Source organism: Aotus nancymaae, unplaced genomic scaffold (genome assembly GCF_030222135.1).
Source record: "Aotus nancymaae isolate 86718 unplaced genomic scaffold, 86718_ANA_hifiasm-v0.15.2.pri h1tg000057l, whole genome shotgun sequence".
Taxonomy (NCBI): Eukaryota; Metazoa; Chordata; class Mammalia; order Primates; family Aotidae; genus Aotus; species Aotus nancymaae.
The window spans coordinates 63,990,014-63,996,515 of NW_026988471.1; the positions used below are offsets into that span (position 1 = coordinate 63,990,014).

General features: G+C 43.3%; 1 non-coding gene across 1 annotated transcript; it reads left to right on the forward strand.

Annotated features, from left to right (window-relative positions):
• The first annotated feature begins 4,969 nt into the window (after nucleotides 1–4,969).
• On the forward strand, nucleotides 4,970–5,166 carry LOC135269810 (small nucleolar RNA SNORA74). The gene has a single exon (XR_010338061.1). It is a non-coding gene; the product is annotated as a small nucleolar RNA SNORA74 (small nucleolar RNA).
• The last annotated feature ends 1,336 nt before the right edge of the window (nucleotides 5,167–6,502 follow it).

Sequence of the window (6,502 nt, forward strand, 5' to 3'; positions counted from 1 at the left end):
GGAACTTATATTTAAAAGGGAAGCAGAGCATAAAAGTTTGGAAAATTTGCAGCCTGACCATGTCATAGAAAAGAAAAACCCATTTTCTAGGGAGAAATTCAAGTCAGTTGCAGAAGTTTGCATAAGTAAACAGGAGCCAAATGTTAACAGCCAAGAAAATGGGGAAAATGTCTCATGGGTATTTTAGAGACCTTCATGGCCACCCCTCCCATCACAAGCCTGGAGGCCTAAAAGGGAAAAATGGTTTCATGGGCCAGGCTTAGGGCCCCAGCTGCTCTATGCAGCCTCCAGACATGGTGCCCTGCATCCCAGCCACTCCAGCTCCAGCTGTGGCTAAAAAGGTCCAAAGTACAGTTCAGGCCATGGCTTCAGAAAGTGCAAGCCCCAGGCCTTGGTGGCTTTCATGTGGTGTTGTGCCCATGGGTGTGCAGAAGGTAAAAGCTGAGGTTTGTGAACCTCCACCTAGATTTTAGAAAATGTATGGAAATGCTTGGGTGTCCAGACTGAAGTCTGCTGCAGGGGTGGAGCCCTTATGCAAATGCCCCTCTACCAGGGCAGTGCAGAGGGGAAATGTAAGGTTGGAGCCCCCACATAGAGTCCCCACTGGGATACTGCCTAGTGGAGCTGTGAGAAGAGGGCCACCATCCAGACACCAGAATGGTAGCTCCACCAGCAGCTAACATTGTATACCTGGAAAAGCTGCAGGTACTTAATCCCAGCCTGTCAAAGCAGCTGTGGGGTGCTGTACCCCACAGAGCCACAGGGGGAGAGCTACCCAAGGCCTGGGGATCTCACCTGTTTTATCAGTGTGCCCTGGGTTTGAGACATGGTGTCAAAGGAAATTATTTTGGAGCTTTTAAGATTTAATGACTGCTCTGCCAGGTTTTGGACTTGCATGGGGCCTGTAGCCCCTTTGTTCTGGCCAATTTCTCCCATTTGGAATGGGAGCATTTACCCAATGCCTGTACTCCCATTGTATCTTGGAAGTAACTAACTTGTTTTTTATTTGTAAAATAAAAGGCTTATAGGCAGAAGGGTCTTACCTTGTCTCAGATGAGACTTTAGACTGTGGACTTTTTTTTTTTTTTTTTTTTTTTTTTTTTTTGAGACGGAGTTTCGCTCTTGTTACCCAGGCTGGAGTGCAATGGCACGATCTCGGCTCACCGCAACCTCCGCCTCCTGGGTTCAGGCAATTCTCCTGCCTCAGCCTCCTGAGTAGCTGGGATTACAGGCACGCACCACTATGCCCAGCTAATTTTTGTATTTTTAGTAGAGACGGGGTTTCACCATGTTGACCAGGATGGTCTCGATCTCTTGACCTCGTGATCCACCCGCCTCAGCCTCCCAAAGTGCTGGGATTACAGGCGTGAGCCACAGCGCCCGGCTTAGACTGTGGACTTTTAAGTTAGTGCTGGAATGATGAACATCTGCAGGACTGTTGAAATGGGATAATTGTATTTTGTAATGTGAGAAGGACATGAGATTTGGGAGGGGCCCAGGCAGAATTATATGGTTTGGATTTGTGTCTCTGCCCAAATCTCATGTTGAACTGGAGCAGGGGCCTGGTGGGAGGTGATTGGATCATGGGGGTGGATTTCCCCCTTGCTGTTCTCACGATAGTAAGTTCTCATCAGATCTGATGGTTTAAAAGTGTATGACACTTCCCTCTTCACTCTGTCTCCTGCTGCCATGTGAAGGTGTTTGCTTCCCCTTCCACCATGATTGTAAGTTTCCTGAGGCCTCCCAATCATGCTTCCTCTTAAGCCTGGGGAACTGTGAGTCAATTAAACATCTTTTCTTCATAAGTTACCATGTCTCAGATAGTTTTTGTTTTTGCTTTTGTTTTGAGACAGGGTCTCACTCTGTCTCCTAGGTTGGAGTGCAGTGGGTGCAATCTCAACTCACTGCAGCCTCAACCTCCCAGGCTCTCAGGTAGTTCTTTATAGCAGGTTGACAATGGACTAATACACTGTTTCAGAATAAAATAAAACCAATAAAAAATTAAAAACTAGAAGAACTGCTATCTATTGACCACTATGATATTTTTATTCCCTTTTTTATAGAGGAAGAAACTGAGGCTAAGAGACATTATGCACCTGCCCAAGGTTGCAAGCATGAAGCCAGGTATGCTGTGTAATTCCTAAGCCACACTCAAGGCATAAGTCCTTTAAAAACATACATATGTCAAACAATTTCCTCAGAAGGAAAAATATGAAAGGATTTTGTTGCTTCATTTGCAAGTTCTCAAGTGGAAGTAAAGCAACCTGAGTTCCTCTGGACTAACTCCACCAAGAGGAGGAAACTTAACAAGCTGCCTTAACAAGCTTGGGAGCAGCTCCAAAAGTATCAGCCAAGCCCTTCCCACCAGAACACTCCCTAAATCAGGGCTCTTAACCCTGGTGCACTTGAGAATCCCCAGGGCAGCCTAAAAAAAAATCACTGTGGGGTTGTTCTGCCTATGGAATAGCCATTCTTTTTCCTTTACTTTCTTAATAAATTTCTTTTTTAAAAAAATACCATTGTCTGTGCTCCATTACCAGATATTCTCAATTAATTGGCCTGGAGTGAAGGCTGGGGATCAGCTATTTTTTAAAACATTTTGTAGGTAATTCTGACGTGCAACCAAAATTCAAAGCGTGTCCTCCAGGACCAGGGAAACCAGTGACTTCTAGGTCCAACCAGAAGGCCTGTGTGAATATAACTCCACTGAATGCCTTTTAGTGGCTTCTTGGTGCCGCAGCTTTCCAGTAGACTAGATTAGTGGAAGAACTTTTTCCTCAAGTGATATAAGGCTAATTTATAAGCAATTTTTGTAATAGAATTTATTTTGTAATGTAGAACAGCAAAAAGAGCACAAAAATAGTCAGGATGGAAACCATATTGGTAGTGACTAACTCCTTCCACATTGCCAGAGAGGTCTGGTGTTCCTAAGGAGCAGCCCACCACAACACATCTCCAGGCCCATAGGTCAGGTCAGTGGTGTCTCTGGATTATTAAAAGGTGTAAAGAGAAAGTTAGGCAATGCCAAACTCTGAAAGTCTTGAGTACTAAATTAGGTGTGAGTCAGGAATGGCACACAAATAGCACAACATTGATCAATTTCAGTTAGCGTTTCTGGGAAAGATGATAAATACTTCTGCCCAATAAAACAACAGTAATATGAAGTAAAGAAATTTTGGGTTATCTGTTCATTGGTGCCACAGTGGATGCTGAAATGAAGGAGCCCCACTTGATTAACTTGAGACATTTATTTACATGTCTCTCTCTCCTTCTGTGAACAATACGTGGACAAGATCCATGTGTCATTCATCATTGTATCCCCAGCAGCTACTAGATGTTGATGCCTTCTTTACTAATACTTAGCCCAAAAAGATCAGATATGTTTTTGACTCTTTATTTTTAAATAATTCAAACTTACAGAAAAGCTACAAGAATTGCACAAAAGCTTTCTGATACCGTTTGCCCAATTCACCAGTTGTTCATATTTTGCCACATTAGCTCTATCGTTCTCTCTTTCAGGAATAAGTTTTTTAAAAAAAAAATCCTCTGTTTAACCTACTTTCATTTCCATTTAGTGCCTTATATTAGTTATCTTTTCTCTCTGAATTTGCCAATTTTCATGCACTAACAAAAGGGAAAGGAGGGAGTAAAAAGGATCAGATGAACTTATGAACCATTGGCTTTTTATCCATTTAAAACTACGAGATTGGCCAAGCATGGTGGCTTATGCCTATAATCCCAGCACTTTGGAAGGCAGTGGATTGCTTGAGGCCAGGATTTCAAGATCAGCCGGGGCAACATGCCAAAACCCTGTCTCTACAAAAAAATACAAAATTAGCCAAGTGTGGTGGCAGGTGCCTGTGGGCCCAGCTACTCGGGAGGCTGAAATGGGAGGATCGCTTGAACCTAGGAGGTAAAGACTGTAGTGACCACAGCACAGCACTCCAGCCTGGGTGACAAAGCAAGACCCTGTCTCAAAAATAAATAAATAAATAAAGCCATGAGATTTATTTCGAGACACTAAGAAAGGCATTTAACATGTCTATAAATATGGTCACGCTAGAAAAAAAAGAGGAGCTACCTTCTAGAATAGGCTATTTTTAGCAGCAGAATTATTATAGAAAAGAATTGTGTTGCATTACATAAATAGCTCTTCCTGAGAGCATAATGATAACTCTGCTTCTGCTTTTTAAGAAGTCAGCCAAGAAAGGTTGGGAGAAATCTATTATATTGTCAAAAAGTAATTTTTCATACTAGTCCAAGGGACTAACAACATTTAGGAAGAACCTAGCTTGCCATGAAATGGAGGATGTGGAGTGAATGTTAAGGACAGTGGGTGTCATGGCCAGGCATGGTGACTCACTCCTGTAATCCCAGCACTTTGGGAGGCCAAGGCAGGTGGTTTATTTGAAGTCAGGAGTTCAAGACCAGCCTGGCCAATATAGTGAAACCTCATCTCTACTAAAAATACAAAAATAGCTGGACGTGCTGGGGTGTGCCTGTAATCCCAGCTACTTGGAAGGCTGAGACACAAGAATAGCTTGAACCCAAGAAGTGGGGGTTGCAGTGAGCCGAGATCATGCCACTGGTCTCTAGCCTGGGTGACAGTGTAAGACTTTGTCTCAAAAAAAAAAAAAAAGACAGTGGATGTTAAAGGTACATCTTCATATTCCATAGGACACTTGTTTAAATTTTGCCAGGTCAAAGGGAGATTATTCTTCTTCTGACTTTCACCCACACTGATTCTAAAGTATTAAGTTGTGTCATTTTCCTTTAAGGAAGTGCAAAGTTTCAATGAAACAGCTGATAGGAGTTCTAAGAATTGCAACAAATAGAATAAAAAGAACAATGAAATCATTCACAAAGAGGCCATTCACAGATAGCTTGGTACCATTGTAGTAAAAAAATAAAAGAACCAACTGGAGTGAAAGGAAAGTGTAGCTCAGGATTCTGGATTTTAAACGTTTTATCCAGCAGTCGTCAGCTTTCCTGGCTAGTGTGATGGCTGTGATGGTGTTTCGCTGTAGGAACAGCAAGCACTGTCTTCACTGAGGCTTGGCTCCAGGTACTGTTTTGGTGTTGGGCCAAATACCTTTGGGCAGTGTTTTGCACCTCTGAGAGTGAAATGACTCCTGTAGATTTGGTCCTAGTCTAGGTGCAAACAATCTTTTCTGTTAAAAAAAAAAAATAGTGTGGAGGCCTGGTGTGGTGGCTCATGCTTATAATCCCAGAACTTTGGGAGGCTGAGGTGGATGGATCACTTGTGCTCAGGAGTTTGAGACCAGCCTGGCCAACATGGGGAAACCTGTCTCTACTAAAAATAGAAAAAATTAGCTGGATGTGGTGGCATGCATCTGTAGTCCCAGATACTCAGGAGGCTGAGGTGGGAGGATCACTTGAACTCAGGAGACGGAGGTTGCAGTGAGCCAAGATTGCGCCACTGCACTCCAACCTGGGTGACAGAGCAAGACACTGTTTTTTTTTTTTTAAAAAAGAAAGTTTTGGGCTAAGTTTAATTTCTTTAAATATTTTATTTTATTTTATTTTATTTTAGAGACAAGGTCTTGCTATGTTGCCCAGGCTTGTCTTGAACTCCTGAGCTCAAGAGATCTTCGTGTCTCAGCCTCTCGAAGTGCTGGGATTACAGGTGTGAGCCACCGTGCCCACCCAAGTTTAATTTCTTTTTTTGTTTTTGTTTTGTTTTTTGAGACACGGTCTTACTCTTTTGGCCAAGCTGGAATGCAGTGTCGTGATCATAGCTCACTGCAGCCTCAACCTCCCAGGCCCAAGCATTTTCCCACCTCAGCTTCCCGAGTTATCTGGGACTACAGGTATGTACCACCATGCCTGGCTAATGTTTTGATTTTTCTGTAGAGATAGAGTTTCACTATGTTGTTCAGGCTGGTCTCGAACTCCTGAACTGAAGCCATCTTCCCGCCAGCCTCCCAAAGTGCTGGGATTACAGACGTGAGCCATTACGCCCAGCCAAGTTTAATTTCTGACCTATAAACGTTATCATTATAGGTTCTTCTGCTTAAGAGATAACAACCAAAGTGTACCTATTCATTCATTCTGCAAATATTGCGTGCCAGGCCCCGCACTGGGCTGAGTACTGTTCTACTCAAATGATATGTAACAGCAGGCAAAACATCCCTATCCTCACCAAGCTGATATTCAAGTGAGGGAGACAGATGAGAAACATAATGCATAAGAAAATCAGGCAATGTGAGTCCTATAGCGAAATAAGATTAAGCTTAGGTGGATCTGACATGTGTGGAGAAGCGGGTTGCGATCTCAAGAGCAGGCTTTGTTGAGAATTAACTTCAAGCAAATGGTGCCAATGTTTAGGGGAAGAATATTCCAGGAAGTGGTAACAGCTGCACAGAGTCCCAAGAAAGCAGTGTCACGGCTTATTCCAGAAACAGCAAGGAGGCCAAAGTGACTGCATAGTGGGCCAGGTGGAAAGATCAAGGAGATTGGGTAGGGCCTCGGGCTGTTGGAG